Source organism: Callorhinus ursinus, unplaced genomic scaffold (assembly GCF_003265705.2).
Source record: "Callorhinus ursinus isolate GAN/ISIS: 27379988/994484 unplaced genomic scaffold, GSC_fseal_2.0 scaffold11, whole genome shotgun sequence".
Taxonomy (NCBI): domain Eukaryota; kingdom Metazoa; phylum Chordata; class Mammalia; order Carnivora; family Otariidae; genus Callorhinus; species Callorhinus ursinus.
Genome location: NW_027397073.1, coordinates 942,975 through 965,527, shown reverse-complemented (window position 1 = coordinate 965,527; position 22,553 = coordinate 942,975).

Sequence of the window (22,553 nt, the reverse complement as noted above, 5' to 3'; positions counted from 1 at the left end):
TTCTGTGGAGCCGTCAGAGAATCCCGGGAAAGAATGCCGATGGTTTCTGTTAGATAATATATTTTCAGCTGGTTCCCTCGGAGGTGACGTGACAAGGACAACGTGTATGTCCCTGGCTAGAAAGATTGGAGCCTGCGTGGAGACGTCTAAATTGATTGGATTTCCAACACCCTTATCTTAAAATGTTTAGGAACAGCAAAGTTTTATGATTTATTACTTAAAGCCATAAAATCTCTGAGTGACAAAATGCAGCTACAACCTTGCCCTCTTCCCAGTTGCTTTTGGAACACAAAGAATTATTGTCTTATGTTTTAAACATTTTTGAAATAGTGAAAGTTAATTATTGACATGCGTTCCTTTATGCCTGGAACGAAACACTAATGATTTTCCCGTTTATTTGGAAAGTAGACCTTGCGTAATAGAAATGAGTTGCATCCTCTTTATGGCTTTTAATAATGTGGTTATAAAAATTAAAAATCATAGCAGGTTGGTTGAACGAGTAGCACAATGCACAGATTTCTAAAATAGTACAGGCATGTTAAAAAGCAGTTTTTCTGGAATTAGTACATACTGCATAATGCAGATAGTCTATTAACTGTCCAAAATGAAATTGGTAAGTAGTAATGATATATTTTCTTCTTTAAACACGGGCTTTCTAATGAGGTATATTAAACTTCCCTACCCGATTATTGACTAAAAGAGCTTCGCTCACGTCTCTTGATACGTATTCCCTGCGCAGAATGCCAAAGATTGTATTGGATTTTGGCTAATTTAGGATAATAATTAAAAACACCTATTGCTTCCCCAGCACCATTCCTAAAAGCTAAAATTATTGAATTTTATTTAAGTTTTGTCTAAAGAGTGGTGACAGATGCTTCAAGGAGACAGGAGTGTTCTCTGCTGAAATTCTGTCATGCCTTGAGGTAGAATCGTCTTTAGGGCAGCAGGGTGGACGAGGAGAAGCGGACCTCCCCGTTAGAGGACGTTAGGTGTGGCCACGGTTAGGACTGCCACCGGAAGTCTCCAGCTGAAGAGGATGGAGCAGAGTCTGGAACGCAAGCCGGGGACAGTCCCCAGGAACGTCTAGGAAGGCCATCTTCTCTGGAAGGTGTCACGCTCATGGGACAGTGTCACCTGGAAGAGGCCCAACTGTAGGAAGTGTCTCGCACTGTGTTACTTCCCACTACATTTTGAGGGGAAAGGAGAAGTGAATTAAATGACCAATTATATTAAAAACAGGGGAATTTAAAGCCCAATTATGAAGAAATTTCACGGAGCTTAATAGGTCTATAAATTATCAGAGAAGTTGGCTTTCCCGTTTTGGGCCAGAAATGGGAGAAAACAGCAGTAAGAAAGAAAACTGGAAGGAGAACGTTAAGAGGAGGGGAGGAGGAAACAGACGAGCTGTGCTGGACTCAGGCAGCCCTGGGCACTGCCGCAGGGACAGCGCCGCCGCGGTGAAACCGGTGTGAAGTCTCCTCAGAACCCCACAGATGGAGCTGCCACTGGGCCGAGAGCCCCACCGCCCGGTATTTAACCGAAAGAACTGAGCCTGGAGGCTCACACAGCTCTGTGCACCCATGGCCACCACAGCGTCATTCACAACAGCCTCGGCACCCTGGCAAGCTACCTGTCCTCGCACAAACAAATGGATACAGGAAATGTGGTGCATACATGCCACGGAATACTCCTGGGCATTGAAAAAGAAGGAAATCCTGCTGCATGTGACCACATGGATGAGCCCCCAGGACACTGTGCTAGGCGACATCATCTGGTCACACAAGGACAAATACCGCTGGATTCTACTTACATGAACATCTGGAAGAGTCAAAGTCATGGAAGCAGGGAGAAACATGGCGTGGGGGCTGGGGGAGGGGGCCGAGGAGCAGCACTGACCCCTGGAAAGTTCCACTTACGTGGGGTGAATCAGCTCCGGAGGTCTGCTGGATCACACCGTGCCTGCAGGCAACCATGCCGAGTTGGGCACTTCGAAGTCTGTGAGGAGCACAGATCTCATCTTAAATGTTCCAATCACCATTGTAAACATTTAAAACAAAGAACCACTGGCTTTCTAGACGCGGGAAACCTGACGCCTTCAGAGGACAGGCGGAAGACGGTGTTGCCGGACACCTCACCTCACTCACCCTGCCCTTCTATTTTAAAAAGAGAGCACATGCTGTGAAGGCCCCTCTCCCGTTTTCCTGGATGGTTATTTATGCCCACATTTATACGGAGCAACCAGAAAGAAAGTGATTCCTAAGGGGTTACATGGCAACAGATAATCAAGGCTGTGCCCACCCCCCCCTTCCAATGAAGCCACGGGTCTAGAAGACGTGGACCTGACGGGGCGCTTCTGTCCCGCCCTGCCCGGGGGTGGGGGATTTGGATGCATGTGTGAGGCTGGCAGATCAGGTCTGGCCCCGAATCCCCTGTTGTTGGTTGACATGGCAACCCTAGCATGACTTTAAAATAGCATGGTCCGCGGTATACGCGGGGCTGATGCCTGAAACACACACTCATGGCTGGTCCAAGGCCTGTATTTAACCAGACAGATAACACAAACCCAGCCCCTCTAGAGCAGCATCTGGTTAATATAATACGGCCCCATAATTCATTTTTAACTTCCTCTAATGGCTCCAGTCATTGCGTCATTACAAATATTAGGTGTCTGAGGGAGGGGCGTGCGTCTGTGCCTAGACCCGCTCCTGCAGGGGCGGAGGCCGCGCTAATCTAATTAGAAAGGTAGCCGAGCTGAACGGCTGTGCTCGCTCATCGTTAGCATTCACAAGTTAGGTCCCAGCAGATGCGCTGTGAAATTAATTTCCTCTGGTGTAACCAGAAACTCTCTGTTATGCAATTTCCATTTCACAGATGATAACCTATTATCACTTTATTCAAGGAAAATGTGTTAATAGCCACAAGGAAAATTGAATTATTCATATTTGCTCATTTCTATTCTGAAGCAAGCTCTTCTCTTTTCATGCATTGGGAGAAGGCTAATGTAAACATGACCAGATCCTTGTAAATTGGCTTGTAGAAGAGGCTGTTAGCATACTGCCTGGGGACGGCTCCAGGACGGGGGTAATGACTGATACTGGGAAGTGCGGCATGTGGGAGGCAGGATGCTACCAGGTGGTGATGTGCGCTAATGGGAGCCAGGTCAAACACTTCAGCTGTTAATTCAGAACTTCGGCAGTGTTGTGATACAGTAGATGTGGGAAGCACGCGTGAGGTAACAAGTGGTGTAGCCCGCTCAGCCTGCGGTCTGTGGGGGGAGCTGCCCCCGAAGCGGGGGCCAGGCTCCGTGGGAGGGGACGGGATGCGTCCACAGCTTCAGGGTGGCTCTGGTTTCCAGCCCAAGGTGGTGCGCACCTCTTCCCGGAAAGCCCAAGGCAAGACACGATTAATGGAAGGGAAGCCACTTTGCACGAGGGGCCAAGAAGCCAAGTTCTCCAGGATCCACCACCCCCTCCGCTCGATGGTTGTGACTCTTCGAGATCCGGAATTCTAGAGTGGGTTTCTGTCCTCGTCATTAACTACATGGGAGCAAGAATCTGGATCGTGAGAAGGGGCTCACCTGTGAGGGTCCTCTGTGCCCCCACTGGAGCTTCCCGAAGGCCACGGGCCGGAGCTGAGGTCTCCTGGAGCAGCCTCGGTGCACTCCACAGCACGCACGCATGATGCATACCCGGCCCCTGGAGCCTCCTGATGCGAATCTCCCTTCTGACTGTGGAGCTAAGGGGGACAAGGCAGGCCGCCTACAGTGCGCTGGGCAGGATGGAGCAGCTCCTTCCTAAAAGCTGTTTAACCGCCTGGGCTCAGAGCACCCTGAGTGCCCTGGGCCCCGGCAATGATGTTTCATATGGCCACCCATCCTGGGGGCTGCACCCCCACTCCTAAGGAAAGGGGTGTTACTGAGCCTAGTAGAACACCTGCACGGGCATCTTCCATGGGGGCGGGTAGTGAGAGAGACACAGACAGCGCAAGGTGGGTGAGAGAGGAAGGTGCGTACGTGGGGCAGTGAAGAACTGCGTCCTCATGCAGAGAATCAGGGCTTTGGAATGGTGCTTCCAGTGGTGAAAACGGTAAGAGCCATTGTTAGCAAAATCAAGAAGGCAGTGGTTGGAGAACGGCTCTGGGGTCTCACTGACCAGATCTCAAGGCCCCCTTCCTCTGTTCCTAGCCCCAGAACCTACAGAGCAAGCTCTCTGGACTTTCCTTTTCTCATCTGTAAACTGGAGGCTGACAATCCTGCTCACCTTTACCTGCTCAACGGGTATTCCTTGAGCTTCTTGTTTTGGATCCTGTGCTGGAGTCTCAAGTGGGCTGGGTTCCCATCTGGGAGTGGGCATGGGCGGGCAGACAGATGTTCAAAGTCGGGGATGGGGGGTGCCATGGAGGGAAACCAACCAGAGCATCCTCACCATGAGTTTCCACCAAAATGCCCAGAGCTAGAAGCGTCGGGGATCTCTAAGTCGGGGCAGGAGGGGAAATGCGCCTGGGGTTGGTAGGAGGCTCTGAGGAAGCCTGTGGTCTGTTGGTATTTGGAGGGGAAGTTCGTCCATGGAGCTGGTTGAGGGGCTCAGGCGGTTTGGCGTCATCAGTTGGGGTGAGGGGACAGCTGCGCGAAGGCCCCGCGGGCAGGTAGGGTGGAAGGTGGCCGGGACAAGGACACTCCCGCACACCACCCCTTGCGTCCCTTGCAAAACAAAGCTACAGAACTGCGGACTGGCTGGTCCTCGGAGGCCTCCTGCAGGGTCTGAAATGCTTGCTGCTCTTGACCTGTGACAGGTGATACGTATTCAGTGAAATGACGTGTTCATGGCCTTCAGCATCAGCAAGTACCTGACCAAAGGCAGAGATTATCCATCCTTCTGTGGACCTGGGCAAATCATTTTGGCTTCCTGGAGATCCGGGCTGGAGGCCTCACCCCGCAGTCGTGGCTCCTCCACCCGCAGAGGAGCGCTCAAGACCTCTGACCTTCCTCTTTGCTTTTTGGGGAAAAAAAAAAAAAAAGATCTTCTCATGATAAGGTATGATCAACATACAACCTTTGCAGAGTATAAAAAAGAATAATTTGAAATCACTTATGCTATAGACATAATTTTTCATGAAGTGCTTTGGGAATAGTCACTGTTGGCATGTCAGAACAAAAGGATGTTGAATAAAAAATATTTTGAATATTTATACTCTGATACCGATATTCTGATACATGCATAGACCATCCTCGGAGAAGGGGAGATAGCGCCTTTCTGTCCATCAGGCTTCTTCAGACTCCTCTCTGATATTTTGCCCAAGGACGTAGGACAGGAATCTCAAAATCATTATTTTAAATTAATTATTTAATCATCATTTTAATTGAAGTATTAATATATTTGATTGCTCATGCTGGTCCTTACTGTTAAGTGTTTTAAGTCCACCTTTCACTGATATGTGTAAGATTTTATTTAGATTTGTGAAGCAAATTACTATAATTTACATATAAAATAGATTGATAAAATCAAGGCCCTATTTTTAGGTTCAGTGTGATGTTCCTGTCACATTGTCCAGCATTTTATTTTTTAATTAAACACGTTATACTGAGATGATCATAGATTCACATGCAATCGTAAAAGGTAACATAGATCCCACGCACCGTTTATCCATTTTCCCTGAGGAGTAACGTCCTGCTAATCTATATAGGACAGTATCACTTCCAGGAAGTAGAGGACCCTGATACAGCTGGAGGGCATTTTCAGATTTCCCCAGGCTCACATGTACTCTGAGTGTGCTCGCGTGCACGTGTTGAGTGTGTGATGTACACCGCCCTCTCAGTAACTCTCTCACACGTGTCGGTGCATTTATTCAGACACAGCACATTCCATCACCATAAGCACCTCTCACACCGCCTTTGTGTAATTTCCCTCCTGCTCCTGCATCCTCACCGCCGGGGCCCACTGCCCTGGCCACCACTGGGCTGTTCTCCAAGTCAAAATATACTTTTGTCAAAATGTGACACAAGGGGAATTGCAAGGTATACAACCCTGGGACTTGGCTTTTCCCTGTAGGCACGCTTCCCTGTAGAGCCACACACATGGGTGCTCACGCCCGCAGTCCCTGAGCAGCACTGAGTAATATTTGAGGACATGGATGTGCCTCGATCTGTTTAATCCTTCAGTCATGGAAGGATGTCTGGGTCGTTCCCAGTTCGGGGCTGTCATGAGGAAAGCTCTTATGAACATTCTTGTTCAGAATTTTGCACGAACACAAGTTTCCTTCCTCTGGGATAAATGGTGTGTGAATCGGACTGACACCATCTTGGAAAGATCCATCATGGCCGCTCTGACCTGAAGTCTAGAGCATGGCCCTCACTCCCCGCTCTCTGCCACTCCTTCTTTCTGTTTAATCACACCCTTGAGTATACCCTCAGGGCATAAGGTCCCTGCCCTCCTCTGCATTTGTGACTGTGATTCCCCAACGTTCCCCTCCTGGATGGTCCCCCACATGTACAACTGGTCTCTAGGACTGTAAAAGCAGGTCCTACAGGAGATGGCCTCGCAGAGTGTTGCAGTGGCCCAAGACCTGCTTGTGCTCCCAAGTTCCCTTAATAAACCATTTCTCAAGCTGGACTTGCTGGCCTTTTTCTTCAATCCTCTGGCTCCTGGGCCTTTGGAGGTCATTTTGTATATACTTCCCTTTCACAGAACAAATGACAAAAGCATCAGTTTAATACTGGGGCACTTGGTAGTTGCATGTTTACTTGATAAAGAGATTGGCACACTTTTTCCATAGTGGCTGTACCATTTTGTATTCTCCCCAGCAATGTATGAATATGAGGAAAACTTTGCCCCATACCACTGTATGCTGGTCAGATTTTGTTGTTGTCAACCTTTTTCTTTTTTAGTTTTATCCATTCGGATAGGTGTGTCATGATATCTCATAAGTTTTAATTTGCATTTCCCTAATAGATAATGAAGTTGAACCTCTTTTCATGTGTTTATTGATATCTGTGCATCCCCTTTAGAGAAATGGCTATTATTCATGCGTGCTGTCAATTTTCTAACTGGATTTTTTGTTTTTCTTCACTTTGAGTACTGAGAGCTCTATATACATTGTAGAAAATAGCTCTTTGTCAGAGATGTGATTTGCAAGTAACTCTTCCCAGGCTACTGCTTGTCTTCTTACGCTTTTCACAGAGAGCTTAATAAAACAACATTCTTAATTTTGATGAGGTCTGATTTATCAATCTTTCCTTTTCTGAATTATGTTTTTAGTGTCAAAGAACTAGTCCCAGATCCTGAAGATTTTCTCCATTGTTTTTTCTGTGTTATATTATTGTACTTTATATTTAAGTATGATACATTTTGAGTTACTTTTTATATAAAGTGTAAGGTGTGGGTTGAGGAGTATTTTTATTTTGTTTTTGGTTTTATGTTTTTTTTTTTTTACTTCTGTTATCGTTTTCTGGGGTGTTTTTTATTTTATTTTTTTGTTTGTTTTGCTTATGAATGTCCACTTCAGCCCCATTTACTAAGGCAGTACTTCCTACAGTGATTTACCTTGCACCTTTGTGAAAACTCAGTTGAACATATTTTGTGGTTCTATTCTAGGTTCTCCATTCTGTTCCATTGAACAAAATTTGTCACTGTTCAAATATCATGCAATGTTCATTAATGTTGATAAGTCACAAGCCTTAATCTCAGGTAGAATGATCCCTCACCCTATTCTTAATGCTCAAGATTGTTTTAGTTATTGTACACCTGTGCTTTCTCATAGAAATTTTAGAGTATTTGTGAATGTCTAAAAACACCATGTTGGGATTTTGATAGGAGTTGCATTGAGCCTATAGATCGGTTTGACCTTTTGACATGTTGAGTCTTCCAATACATGAACCAAGTGTGGCTCTCCATTTACTTAGACCTTTGACTTATTTCATGAGCAATGAATTATTTTCAGCATCTCAATTCTGTGCGTGCTTTATACCTATGCATTTCATTGTCTTTAGAGCAATTGCCCATGGTAATTGCTTTTAATTTTGGTTATCACATATTCATTGTTAGTGTATGGAAATGTGACTGGTTTTTCTACGTGGATTTTGTATCCTGCAACATTACTGAAATCACATATTAATTCTAAGATATTTCTGGAGATTTCTTGGGATTATTTTTATATGCCTACACATTTAAGATCATGATGTCTTTTTATTGAATCAATCTTGTTATCCTTATGTAATGTTTCTCTGTACTACTAGTAATTTTCTTTGCAATCAAGTGTGCTTTATCTTAGGATAGCCACATCTTGTGTGTGTGTTTGCATGGTATATCTTTTTCCATCATATTGCTCATATTATCTTTGCCATTGAATTTGTTGTGAGTTTCTTCTGAGAGTGTAGTTTTGGATTGGTTTTGTTTGTTTGTTTATTTTTTTATTTGATTTTTTTAGCTCACTTTGACTATTATTGCCTTTTAACTGGTATTATTTACACTTATGGTGATTATTGACTTGTTACCATTAAGTCCGCCATTTTCTGTTTCTATTTCTGCTCCTGTTTCTTGTTCCTCTGACTCTCCTTTGAGCTCCTATATGTTACTTTTACATGATTAAGGATTTCCAATTTTATTTGTTTATCATGTTTTTAATTGTATTGCTTTGTACAGTTTTCCTGTGGCTGCCCTGGGTATTGCGTTACACCTGTTTTATCACTTCAAGTGAAGCTTGTTAAGCTTACTTCCATTTAGGTTTCTTTGCTGTCCCCACTTTATAAGTATTGTGTTGAGTATCAGATGGCATTATAATTGTGTGGCAATCATCAAGCATGATTTAGGAAATTCACGAGGAGGACAGACGGTTGCATTTACCTGCAGGCATGATCCCTGCTGCCCTGTCTCCTCTCTCCTGCTCCCCGATTGCCCCTTCTGTCCGTTCTGACTGCAGGACTTCCCCCAGTCATTCTTTAAGCCCAGATCCACTAGCAATAAATCCCCTTTCCCCCAGATTTCCTCAACTATAAGCGTCTTTACTTTCCCTCTATTCCTGAAGGATTTTTTGTTTGTCTGTTTGTTGCCAGATACAGAAGTGATGGTTGATGGCTCCTGTAGTTCAGCACTTGGAAGATGCTGTGCCCTTTGCCCTGGCCTCTGTGGTGTGGCACCGGAAATCTGCGGTCACTGGATTTGCTGTTCTGTAGATAATGTGCTCTCTGGTTGCTCTCAAGATCTTTGTCTTTGTTGATTTTCAGGAATTTAACTATGATGCATCTTAGTTTGGATACACTCTTAGAGTTTATCCTCCGGGGCTCACTCAGCTTGTCGAATCTATAGGGAATCATATTTGGTGATTTTTCTGTCATTGTGTCTTTAAATGCTCCTTAGCCCCCTCTCTTCCATCCTTCGTGGGCTCTAGGATGGGAACGTGGCTCCTGCCTGCTGCCTGGAGGCCCCTGAGGCTCTGCGCATTTGTTCTCTAGCTGGTTTCTCTCTGTTGTGCGGCGGGTAAATCCTATTGATCCGTCACCAAGTGGCGGCTTCCATCCTCCATCAGCTGCACTTGCCATGGAGCCCAGCCAGTGAGGTTCCACTTCCAGTGATTGGGTTTTTCCAGCTTTATAATTTCCATTTAGATCTTTATTTGGAAACTTATATTTCATTGCTGATATCATCTCCCCCCCCCGTTTGTTCAAGACAATTTGCAATTGGTTGTTGAATCACTTTTATGATGGCTCCTTTAAAATCCTTGCCAGCTAATGCTGACCCCTGATTTGCATCAACACTGATGACGGCTAATGTCCCTGCTTCTTAGTATGGTGAGGGATTCTCGATTGTATCCTGGACATTTGGTCTGTTATGTTAGGGGATTCTGAGTTCCATTGGAGTCTCCTTTCTGGCAGACAGCCCCAGGCCTGACTTTGTGGTTCCAACTATAATTTAACCTTCAGAGCCATTATGGTGATATTTTGGTCTGTTTGGTTTGTTCGGTACTACTGGGGTTTTGCTAAAGTCTGCCAGTTATACCTGGGGGGCAGGCAGAAGGAGCTTCCCGTGGTGGCATAGCTCCTCATTTGGTGGGGAGGAGATCTTCAGCCAGGATGAAGGGGGCTTCCCAGGCTGAGCTGTTTGTGTCAGGTCCCCGCTTGCTAGGGCCCCTCAAACCCCTGGTGTCTGTGTGAGGGAGGTGGCCGTAGATTTGCAGGAACCGAGAGGCTTCCTGAACCCAACTCCTGCCATGCTGAGTTCTCGGTAGCAGGATCCCCCTCATACCTATATCCAGGTGTGCCCAGGTGGGGGACATACCTGTCTAGGTATGTCTGTGTAAAGGAGGGAGTCTCAGGCCCAGTGGGGAAGAGATGCCACTGACCACAGCAGGACCTCCTTGCCAGTATCCCGGGCTCACCTGGTGTCATTGGCAGGACCCTTATTCAGTCTGGGAAGGAATGCTCCTACCTGGGCGGTCTTCTGTTGCTAGATGTTGATTCAATGCTTTACAAAGTATTTTTTGTCCTGTAACTTAGAAAAAAAAAGTTTCAGAAGTTAATATTACTTGGTATCAAATAAAGCCTTCTCTTGCTCTGTTGGAGCCACATAAGCATGCTTTCACCATAAACAATCAGCACTCTAACTGGTCCCAACCCCACCTTCTCTTAATACAACAGAGTGCCCACATCTGACTACATTTCTTTTACTTAAGATACTTTTACAAAATTATATAATTCTATGGTTCTCTACAAACTAAATGAATTAGTCGTTCCGCATTACGGCAAAGGGAAATCCATAGTTTTCAAGGCACTCCAGAGTATTTTGAGAGGCTCAGACAGACTTGGTCCTGAGGTCCTGTAACCACAAATTCAGTCTCATACACACCACATTCCCAATTCCACCTGCTCTGCTCAGGGTAGCTCAGATGTAGTGCTCATAAAGTAATTTCAAGGGTCAATGTGTTCTGTTATCCTCAAATTCTTACTACCTGGGAGCAGATTAACCATGTAGACTAGCCAATTAATTGCTTTTAAGTCAAAAAGCAAATACCTCGTCTTAGGAAACAAGGGAACAATGATGACTACCCCAGCACAGAGCTGCATGGACACGGACACCCTAGCAGGAAGAAGCTGGAGGCTCTGAGTGCCCCGAAATAGTGTGGCTCTAGAGTCTAGACCCTCGTGCTGACACCTGGACACATGAGCTGCCGCTTCACAGCAGTATAAGGCTGCCCAGGTTCAGGAGCCCATGCAGAGCTGTCCTTCCTGCATGCCTTCTAGTTCAGGGGGCACTGGCATGTGTCCTGGAGCAGTGGGAGATATATTCATGCAAAGTGTTCTGACAGCATGCACAAAACTCCGGGAGTGCGGAAAAGCCCTGCTTCTGCTGGAAGCATGATCCATGGTTCACAGGTAGACAGCAACGAGTGGAAAATCCTCACTCCACACTCAGCTGAGGGCATTGGGAAGAGGTGTCCCCAGCCCGGGGAAAGGGATGATTACTCACCTGTCTGGTTGTGCAGGTATTTGCTGGCTCTTGTGCTCCAGCACAGGCCATGGATGGGGCTGGGTGGCTCTGCATGCGGACTCGGTTCTGCCCACGTAAGCCCCCGATTGGAGCTCTGCCCCGCCCTCTGCGGCCCCTCTGGCCACTCTCTCTTCACCACCTCCTTCCCCACCCCTGGAGCCCAGGTATTACGGGATCCGAACCTTCTGGTCATCATTTTGACAAACACTCATGTCCTGCCTCACTTTGGGGAACTCCATTTTGGAGTTCAAGTGCATTTTCTTCTCTCAACAAAATCTGGATTTGTGTTTCAAAATGCTTGTTTCTGATGGGGACTTCAAGTCTCTGTTTAGAGAGGAAGAAACAGAAGGATCGCGGATTCTGCCCTTCCTTTTCATGATGTTCTCTGGGGTACTGGTTTTCCCTGAGAACATGAGGACAGTGATGGGAAGTTTAGGGGCACGTTCTATACACTGGAACCCTGAGGATGCAGGATGCCAACTGCCTCTAGACGGTCCCAGCCTGGGAGCCGTGGTTGGGGGGACGGACACAGGGACTATGCACTGGCTTCCTGTCTAACACAGAGAGAGGGAGGGAACCTACACACTCCAGGAGGGGTCACAGAGATGGATCCGCGGGAGTCTGCCTGAAGCACATACTGGGCACAGGGGTCAGGCGTGGGCAGGTGATACAGGACTTGTGAAGCCAGCGTGAAGGGTGTTCCATGGGACCCCAGAGTGGTAGTGAGATGTGGTGGGCACAATGGCAGACCCCAAAGACATTCACCTTCTAATCTCTGGGACGTGGGAACACATTAGGTTGGGTGGCAAGTGGGGATTAAGGTTGTGGCTGGAGTTCAGGTTGCTAACCAACTGACGTCGAGATAGGGAAATTATTCTGGGTTGCCAGGTGGGCTCAGTATAATCGCAAGGGCCCTAAAATGCGGAAAAGGGGGCAGCAGGGTCAGAGCCAGGGTGATACAGTTGGGAAAGCCTCCACCAGTCTTTGCTGGCTCTAAAGATGGAGGAAGGGGCCAGGAACACGAGTGTAGGCAGCTTCCAGAAGGGTGAGGGCAGGACAAGGAGTCTCTGGAAACTCCGGAAGGAAAAGCCGTCCTGCTGACACTCGGGCTTTCATTCAGTGACACTCATTTTGGACCTCTGACCTCCAGGATTATGAAACTGTGATAATTTCTTACAGTAGCAGTGGGAGCTGATGGGCGTTCCATGGAGAGGCTGTAGGACCGTAAGGAAAGAGATGTCCCAAATAGACATGCTCTGCTGAAATGGCCCTGATGAGAACAGGACTCCAGGACTGGGGGCAGCGCTGACACGCTGCAGGCCCGGTGAGGGACTCTTGCAGGAATCGAAGCAGCTGCTTACACCAGGGCTGGGCAGAAGGTTGAGGAGATGGGTGTGTTCACGGAGGGATAACAGGTCTGCAGAATGACCAGACCTGGAGAGCCACTGTTTGGTGAGGCCAGGGGCTGGTGCTGCCACGGAAGAGCGGGCTTTGCCCTGTGATGGGGGCGCCAAGCATGGGGAAGAAAGTCATGGAGAGTGGGGGGGTCTTTGATGAGATCTGGGGTGCTTGTGGGGAGTGTGCGTGGGGTGGCCTGCAGACAGCTGTGCATATGGATCTGGGGCAGGAGAGGAAGTCTGAGTGTAGGTATAAATTCGGGAGTCATCAGCATATAAATGGTAATTGAAGCTTTACCTAGGGATCAAGAAAGAAGGTGCTAATAAAACAATCAAATGGCAAAGTAGAAGAGGAACAGAAGGTAGAGATAGAGGAACAGAAGGTAATAATAAGAGGAACAATAATAAGAGGAACCCCATAGGGGAAAGAAAGGGAAACATACCAAAAAGAGGGAACGAGGGGAACGGTGTTGTCACAGAGATGATCCTTCTGCGGGTCGACTCAGTACTCGGCAGGACACCGTGGTGAACGCAGCACCAGACTGCGTGCGGTGCCGCCACCCCCTGGGGAAGGGCAGGGGGTAGCTGCCGGGGGTCGCCATGTAGAAGTGGGGGCTGCTCCGGGCTCCTGCAGGCGTGACGGGCAGCGAGCAGGGCCTTGGAGCTGCCCTGGGGCGGTTCCCGGGGCGGGTTCACGCACATAACAGTGCATCTCAACGACACCTGTTCTGATGCTTCAGCAGATGCAAGGGTGACAAGTAACCTGCTGCAGCACACTCCTTCCTGCCCCGTTGCTCATGGCTCTGAGCCGCATTTGTGGGACCCTCTGAACACCCTACACTTGATGCCACGTCTCTAAATAAATGCCTTCCCTTGAAAACAACGCCTCAGATGGCATTTGACTTTTGCCGCAGTGAAGTGGGATGACAACTTATTCCTCCCTCTTAACGCCGGGTCCGCCTGCGGAGGTGCCCCCCCCCCGCCACGCCCAGCGACCTCCCTGTGCTGTGTGCTGGCCGAGAGTGACACAAAGGAACATCGTGACGCTCTTGGACCCACGCTGGGGGGGCCACCACTAAATTCTCGGGAACTATGCCAAGGTGGTAGCTTGACGTCAGCCCCAGCAGGACGTGGACAAACACTGTACACTGGGGGGTTTTGTTTTGTTTTTAGCTTCGAAGGGCCCGTGGCCACACGTGTGCAGCACACCCCGGTGCATCTTTGGAAACGTGTTTCCCCTGCACATGGGGGTCTCTCGCTTGGTGTTATTGGTTGTATCTCATTGTTTTACTCACCGTAGTTAGCCGGGATTTTGATGTTGCTGCTCAGTGTACTAACACCACCAAGCTGGTGTCATCCTTCCATTGGATAAGCCCCTTTGTTTTAGGTGTAAAACCTTCTCCAATTCACTGATGAAAGTTTCCAAGGACAGACTGAGATCCGAGGCCTGGGAGGAAGAGAGGAGCCGCAGAGGGAGGAACGCGAGGGTCCCCGAGGGCACAAAACCCTCTCAGGCACTCAAGTGGAGAAGGAGCTTAGGAGAGGATTGGCTGGGTCACAGGCTCAACAGAGAGGCTGGGAAGGCGGCTTGGGACCAAGAGAAAGCTGCTTCCAGAAGCACAGGAGTTTGGTGGGGGGCTGGGCCGCCTGCGCTGGGAACCTGCTCTGGAACCTGTGTCCCCACTGCTGGGGCTGACGGAGCCAGTCTGTCTGCCTGCATGTCTGCCTCTCTCAGCATCTGGCTCAGGCCAGGAGCCTCCGCCCTCCTGCCAGAAACGGAAACTACCTGATCTCCCTCCCACAGCCCCCCAGCCCCCTGTGTGAAAGGCAGGCTACTCCTTCCTTCATTGTCCTCGCTATGGGGATTCCTGAAACAGAAGACAGTGGTCTTGACCTCGGATGGTGACCACAGGCACATACTGTGTGGCCCCAAGTCACACATGCTCTACTCTCCACTCTTACTTAGGCATAAACTCACCTGCTCCACGATGTCTATTATCACTCGTGCAGCTGACACGACACTCAAGGCACTCAATCTCCTCATCAGGGTGATGCCCAGTGCTCACAAAATAGCCTTAAGGTCTCCTGGGAAGTTTGCGGGTTGACCTCCACACCCTACACGTGGTGCACTGAACTGCAAGGTCACCCTCCAAGGTCACCGTCCCTGCGGAGTCCTGAGCAGAGGGAAGGTGAGGGTGGAGCACGTGCCCCGCATAAGTAGGTCTGGCTTTTCCCTCCAAAAGGACATCCTAAGGCACGGGATCTGCTGAGCCACGGATGAGGGGCCTCCGGCGGGCTGGGTTTCTGGAAGTCAGCATGTCCTCCAGGACGGCCTTCAGCCCGCAGAGTCTGGAGGCCTCGCTGCCTGAAGCTCTCCTCCTGTTCCAGGATGCCCTGTGTGCAGCTCAGGGGCGCCCCTGACCCTGCCCAGCTGCAGTGGTCTTGCAAACCCCAGCTCTCTGCTGGGACGCGGTCCTGGATGGGGGCTGGACTCGGCCTGGCTGTCACTGGGGGCTGCAGGGAGGCCAGGAGGCCAGGTCGAAGGGAGGCTGGGCACACCAGGTGGAGGGCTGTGCATGGGATCCACACCTGCAGGAAGCAGGGATGCCAGACAGCAGCAGTGCGGAACAGGGGCCCCGGTGGGCTGCAGGGAGGGAGCGAGGATGCAGGCGCAGGGAGGGTGTTGGGGCCTGCTGGCCCTGGAGTGGGGTCCACATTCCCGAGGTGGCAGTGGCACGCTTGGAGCGGGGACTCTCCCGGGGCAGCTCCATAGCCAACAGCATGGCCTTTCCTCCCGGGAAGATTCGCTCCCGTGGGAAGGTGAGCTGCTGAAAGGTGCTCTCTGAGTTGCGTGGTGCTCGGGGCAGAGGGAGCCTGCAGGGCGATCTGTGGAGTTAGGGGATCCCCAAGAAGGACAGCGGAGGGGACAGGGTATGGCAGGGAGCACGGGTATAGGACTTGGCTGGGAAGACAGACGCATCTCTTCTTATCTGAGATCTTTCTGAATTCACTGGACACAAAATAGAAGCAGTTACTTATGTAGATTATTCTCCTTACCATTAGACTCAATCGGTGAGTATCTTTGGTTTTCAAAATCATCAAAAATACACTTGTCTTGAGCTACCCAGATTCCAAATATCCTCAGTGTCTCATATGACCTAGAATCCAAAATGCCTACTTTTCAGGGAATTGAGCGTCTTACTGAAATGTATTCTGCTGTTTTATTGCAGTAAGTAATTTAGGTGAACCAGACACATGCTCCGACCCTGAGAATTCAAGAATCATTGTTTACGGTTACTGTAATCCCTTGTGAGCTGTTTTAAAGGCTGTGCACATTATTATATATTTATCAAAACTATTTGAACATTTTAGGATATTTAATTATAGTTCGTGGCTATCAGACAGTGGAAGATGATGGGTAGTATAAATCTATCAGAAACAGTACTCTGTTGGATACAAGCATCGCACAGAGGATTTCTTTAGAGGCCCCACATTTTTCTCTGGAGCTGGGTACAACTTACAAACATATTAGTACTGAAGCAGGGATGTTATTAAAGTGAGCACTGGGGAGGGTCATCACCACAATCACCAGAATGGGAGACCACTTAAGGAATGACGGACCACCCCCTTTCCTTATCGAAACTCGCAACCAAGTCATCCACGAGCCTCCCTATAATTTCAGAGGGGTGTGTCTACGTAGAAATGCTCTCCACTAAAACGGATAATTGACTGATTGTCCTGAGGTACCCACAAGAGTGGAGGAAAAACGGAAAGAACTGTTTTGACCATTTTGATAGAAGGGACAGCCTATTGATGTACTTGTAAGAAGTGCATCAGTCTTAAACCCTCAATGACAGCAATGGTTTTCCTTCTTTTCCTCACACTTATAAAGTGGGTTTCTTTCTAAAAATCCATTTTGACTACAAAAATCATCCCACTCTGTGCCTATTTTTTTAAACAAAGCCTTATAGAAGTACATACTCTTTTTCTTTATAATTTTTAAAAACACTCTGATTTCTACCCGTGATGGAAAAGAAAAAGGCATTCCAAAATTCCTTCTTCCCTGAGCCTGATGAAAATGAGAAATTCCTGTGAGGTGTCAACATTCACGTGCCATAGGGAAGCGAGGGGTGGGCTGTGGGCACTGCCCTGGCCTTCGGTAGCTGGTCCGCTAACAAAGGTCACTTCTCTACCAGGATGGCACCTGTAGCCATGTGAGACCCAACAATAAGTCTCAAGAATTGGATGTCAGAAGTCGTGTGGCAGATGTAAAAGTGAAATTAAATTAAAAATACATTTTCCCCTAAAATAAGCAGAACAGGTTTCCAAAATCAAGGGAGTTCAGCAAAGGTGAAGTGAGGACCTCGGTTCTTATAAAACAGCTGGAAGTTGTCCACTAAGTGACTTAATTTCAAGTGTTAACAAGACCAAGTTTCAGGATGTGATGTCTGACCTGACAGACTCCTCCACAGAGCACGCTCTGTGCACATGACCTGCTTCCAACCCTCCCTCGCACCTCCCGTCTCTTCATCCCTGCCCCCACACTGCAGCCCTTCCCCCAGCCCTGCATCTTCTACCCACCCCTCCACAACCCACCCACCCATGTTTCAGTGTCTGTGGGGTGTCAGGTGGTTTTAGGTGATGGGGATGCAGTTGAGAAAGGACAGACCCTGGGGAGATTACTGTCCTGCCCGAGAAACACGTAAGCAGACGGGACATTAAGATACACCGTGCTTGTGCTCTTGTGGCATGTTGATAGCCCAGATGGTTAAGGGACAAGCGGGAGAGGTGGCCAGGGTAGGGGCACCCTGGGAGGGGAGAGGGTAAGGCGTGAACTGGGTTAGGGGGTGATGGCCAGGAGTGTGCGAGGACATTCAGCATGCTGACAGGGCCGAGCCTGCGTTTGGAAGGTGGGGCCGTGAGAAATCATCCTGAAAAGGTGTGCAGGAGACAGATGACAGTGCACCTTATAAAAGAAATTCAAATTTGAAACTGCGTGAGGAGGGCGATGGTGTTTGATTAGAGCTTACTTCCCCCCCAAAAAAGAAAAAAAAATTTTGATTTGATTTCTGTTTCACAAGCCTGGCTTTTGCTGTGTTGTGGAGCTCCCCCCGGGGAACAAGAATATTCTTCTTCTCTGGTCACAGCAAGCGTGTTGCAAACATTGTCATCATTGACGGAGGGGCTGAGGGAAAGCAGGAGACATTGGGGCTAGATCAGTGCAATCGGCGTCCACTCACCATCCACCCCCCGAAAAACAGAACCTACCAAGGAAACATCTGGTTGATAATGGTCCAGGAATGCGATGCTTGTTTTCCTGCTTGTGTAAAGGAGGCTGTTTTCACTGGAACCACGGAGAATTCTCCAAACGTTTGTGTCTGGGGCTTATCCAAGACCCACATGAGAGTTACAGATGAGAAATGCTTCTGAGTGCAGGATTCAATGTCCAAGGAGAAAAACATCTCCTTCTTTGCCTTCTTCCTCCCTTTTTTCCAAGAAGCAAATGAAAATGCCCGCGGGATACATTATTTTTTTAAAACATCAAAGCTTATTTCTATTGAAAAGAATTTGAACTCAAGGCTAGAGTTGATTCCAATTTTTCTTTTCTTCAAAACAGCTTCCCTGGCCCTTTGATGGTGCCATTACAATCCCCTATTAAAGTGGAGCGAGAATAAATAGTGGCTGGCAGCCTCTTGTCACTTCCAGCACGTGCACCCTCTTCACTGAACAGTCGTTTGGAATACGTGACCTTTACACAGACCCACTTCCTCAGTGTCCCTCCGAGCACGGAGACGGCAACCGAGAGAACGGGTGCTAGAGCACGGGGGATTGCACGCAGGGGCACGGCCTCACCCCAAACCCAGAGGGGCCCTGGCGGCGCGGGGCAGCCCCGAAGGGACAGGCGCTGCTCCAGAGTGGGGACCCCGCGTCCCGGTGCAGGAGTGCTTCAGCTCTGTGACCAGGTCTAGTGCTAAGGGCCGCCCTGGAAGGAAGCTCCTTGCATCTCATAGAAATCCCCCTATCGACGCATAAGCCCATTTCCTCCTTTCTCATCCTCAGTGTCAAGAGGGGCAGCTGGTCACCATCCGCCGTGTAATAACCCTTCACCGGGCTGAAGATGGTTATTAGGTCTGCTTCTCTTCTCCAGGCTAAATAATCACAGATCCTTTAATCTTCCTTCATAGGAGCTATTTTCCGAGTCTTTAATCGTTTCTGCTGCTCTCCACCAAATCCGTTTCAGCTTCTTAAGTCCTAGTGTGTCACCTCTTCGGAGGGGTGGCACCGATAGTTTGAATAGCTCAGCCGCCTGAAGGCACAGCAGTTGTGTCCCCGATGAAGGGCAGTTATGCCCCTGACGACACAGCCGAATTAGTTTAAAAGCGTCTACATTCCCTCGAAGATGTCCTACAGAACAGCCATCTCCTCCCCTGACGAAAGATAAAACAACAATAATAGTAATGATAATAATAAAACTAAACTCACAGAGCAAATGCAAAACACTGAAATGAGTTGGAGTATTCTAAGTCATTACATTGGGTGGGGTGGCATGTCCCGTGTGACTTTGTAAAATTTCTAGGTCACTCTATCAATTTTTTTAAATGTCTCAGCTACTTTCTCGCATCCTTTTCAGCATATAGTCCAGATCCTTTCTGTCAAAATCCAAGTCCATCACTTGTGCTTCATCAAAGAGGAGCTGTGGTCTGAGATGCAAGTCAGAACCACCTGCAGGTCACCTGGCTCGCAGGTCAGAACCACCTGGAGGTCACAGGGCTTCCCTGAGTGCCTCACTGAATCAGTGTGGGTGGTGGCCTGGGCTTCCGTATGTTTGCAGAGCTCCCCAGGTGAAAAGAGTAAGCAGCCAGAGGGAGCGCCCCGCTCCCCACAGCAGTAGGATGGCTAACGCCCCCTCTGCCGGATGTCATACCACTTCTGACCATTTAGTTGAATTTCATGGTCACAATTAAATCTGTTCCCCCACCATAAGGTGTCATCTGCTACTCCCGGCTTGTTTTCTTGTACACTTAATGAACATGCTCTCTGTCCAGTCATTCAGAAAATGGATGGAAGTGCTTTCATGGCCCCAAACCCAAGATTTTCTTCAGGGAAGCATCACTTGCTACCTTCCCAAGTCTTGATATTGAGCCGTTTATAAGTATGCTTGGAGTAAGCCTCCAGCATTATCTTGCTTATGATTTAGCTGATGTTGGTCCTATATGTTGATTAGAATTTCATGTCCAGTCACCACAAATGTCAGAGGAAAGAATGGAATATTGGCCTAGAGTTCCACTTTTTACAGTGGCTTAGGTGGACATTTTTTCTCATGTATGTGGCAAAAATTATCCTTTGGATTTTATGAATAAATTACTTATAACATAAACGTAATTAAAACTAATTCTGCAGAAGGAATAAAATTCTTCAAGCAAATCATTTAATATTTTAACATTATTTAAAAAACATTTAAAATATGTTTAAATTTTAAATATATCCAACCACATAATAGCTTCAGTTAAATACATTCCAGAATACATTTTCAAACTCAATATGTTTTAACACTAGTAAGGGCCCCATCTAGAAAGATAGAAGCATTTTTAATCAAAATCTACATACACATTTAGATCCGTTCAACAAGCATTCATTGAACACTGAGTAGGTGCATAAAACATCAATAAAAATTCATTCTGAGCCCTTTTATACCCACATCTACACTCACCAGATGGCCTGCCACAGAGCTTTGGGGCTGTCTTAAGTGAGAGTCTGTGTTTCCTAGATGGAATCAGAGAGAAGAAATCTTTCCCAAAAGAGGAACATGAATCCAGATTTGGAGGTTGAGATTATTTGTGCCAATCACTTTAAAATGTCTCAGTTCTTTGTTACTGCTTGAAGAAAATATCATCTTCTCATGAAGAGAGGTCTTCTGCCTTTTTTTTTAATTAAGAAAATATCCCTAGCTTTGTCTATTTGCTAGTTTTGTCCCTTTGCTAGTTTTGTCTAGTTTACAAAATGATGCAAAGATGGAGTCTTTTCCTAAAAGAAGAAGTGAAGGAGTAAGTCTATTTTAACCTGTCACCCTGGGTGGGCTTCTTGTGTTCGCCCTTGTTTAGAAATGAAATAATATTGTTTCAAATGTGGCAATTTCCTTTTATTCTCCAAACAAGCTAACTGTAAATTGCAAAATAGGAGGGGATAAAAGCATAATTACTGCTTTCATTTGTTCATACCATATTAATGTAATATAATTATCCCGTAAGCAGACAGAATCTTATGAATATTTAACAATAACAGCAAGAAAACGCTACAAAGTGGTTATTCTGAGGAACACATAAAGAGCCCCAAACTCTTAAGAGATGAAGTCATTGTTCCCATGTTTTACAGTGTCAAACAGTCGAGGCTTGACAACTGAGCTGGTGCAGAGTCGAGTGACCCAATTAAGTAAATGAGGGAAGTGGAGGGGTGACAAATGCCTCCTGTCAAAAACAAGCAGGGAGTGAGTTGTATCCCCTATGCAGGGAGCCCCAAAGTACGGGAAAGGACTGGAACGACCCCACAAATCTCTACAGAGAAAGTCGGAGCAAAAAGCTGAGCCATCAAGCAGCTTGAGGGTCATCCAGTTGGACAGGGGCTTCTCCAGGAGTGAAACTCCTAATCGGCCATAGAGATCCAGTCACTGTAAGAAAACTGGGGACATTGCAGGTCCAGAAGGCAGAGCTGGTGGGCAGGGAGGCCGGCTGACCCATGAGAGACCAGTCCCCTGGTGCAGGGACGGCTCCAGGTGGCAGCATGCGGACAGGGGGGGAAGCAGAGAAGCAGTCTTTCTCCCAGGCTAGGGAGATGTGCCGAGCGGTCCAGGGCCAGAGTAGGGACCATGACAGAGGAGCTCAGCGAGGGACGGGGAAGCCAGCCCCGATACTTCAGACAGGCACACTGTGGTTTCTGGGGAGACAGACCTCAGAGAATGACGTGGGCTCCCGGCATCCTACCAGAGACTGTTTTCAGGGTCTGATTAAGTTGGATTTGGCCTCTGTATCCACTAGCTTTCGTGACTGATGTCCTTTGTACGCTTCCTACCCCCAATCAAAATTGGTTTGAAATATGCACATTGAAGACAGAAAATCTGGGCTTACAATGGAATATAATCAGTTACAATAACATTTAGTGTTTCTGATCTCTGTGCACCAGCATTATTAATCACTCTGAATGCCTTATTTTACCTAATCCCTAAGTGACTTTTTATGAAGGTTGCACTTTGTTTTTATCTTCCTACAGCAGATGAGGTCACAAAGCTTTAGAGAGGTTATTTTCCCAAGATCACTTTTCCAGGAGCTGTTCAGAGGCGCCAATTCATTCATTCACTCATGCATCCAGTAGGTGCTGACTGAGCAGTCACTGCGGTCTGGGTAACTGGGCAACGGTGATGCAGGAAGTCGACAGGGCCCCAGTCTAGAAGAGGGCAGGCATCACACTAGCAGCCGTGTTCAATGTGCAAACTTGTAAAATGGGACGGACCTCACAGAAGAATGGAATGAAGTACTGAGTTCAGAAACCCTCCTTTGGGAAGTGGGACACGAAGGAGACACAAAAATAGGGAACATGGGGAGAATAAATGGAGAGAAGCGTGTTTCCGGGAGAGAGTGCAGGAACGGAAGTGCCCTGTCCGGACGCGAGAGGGGCCGGGAGGTCA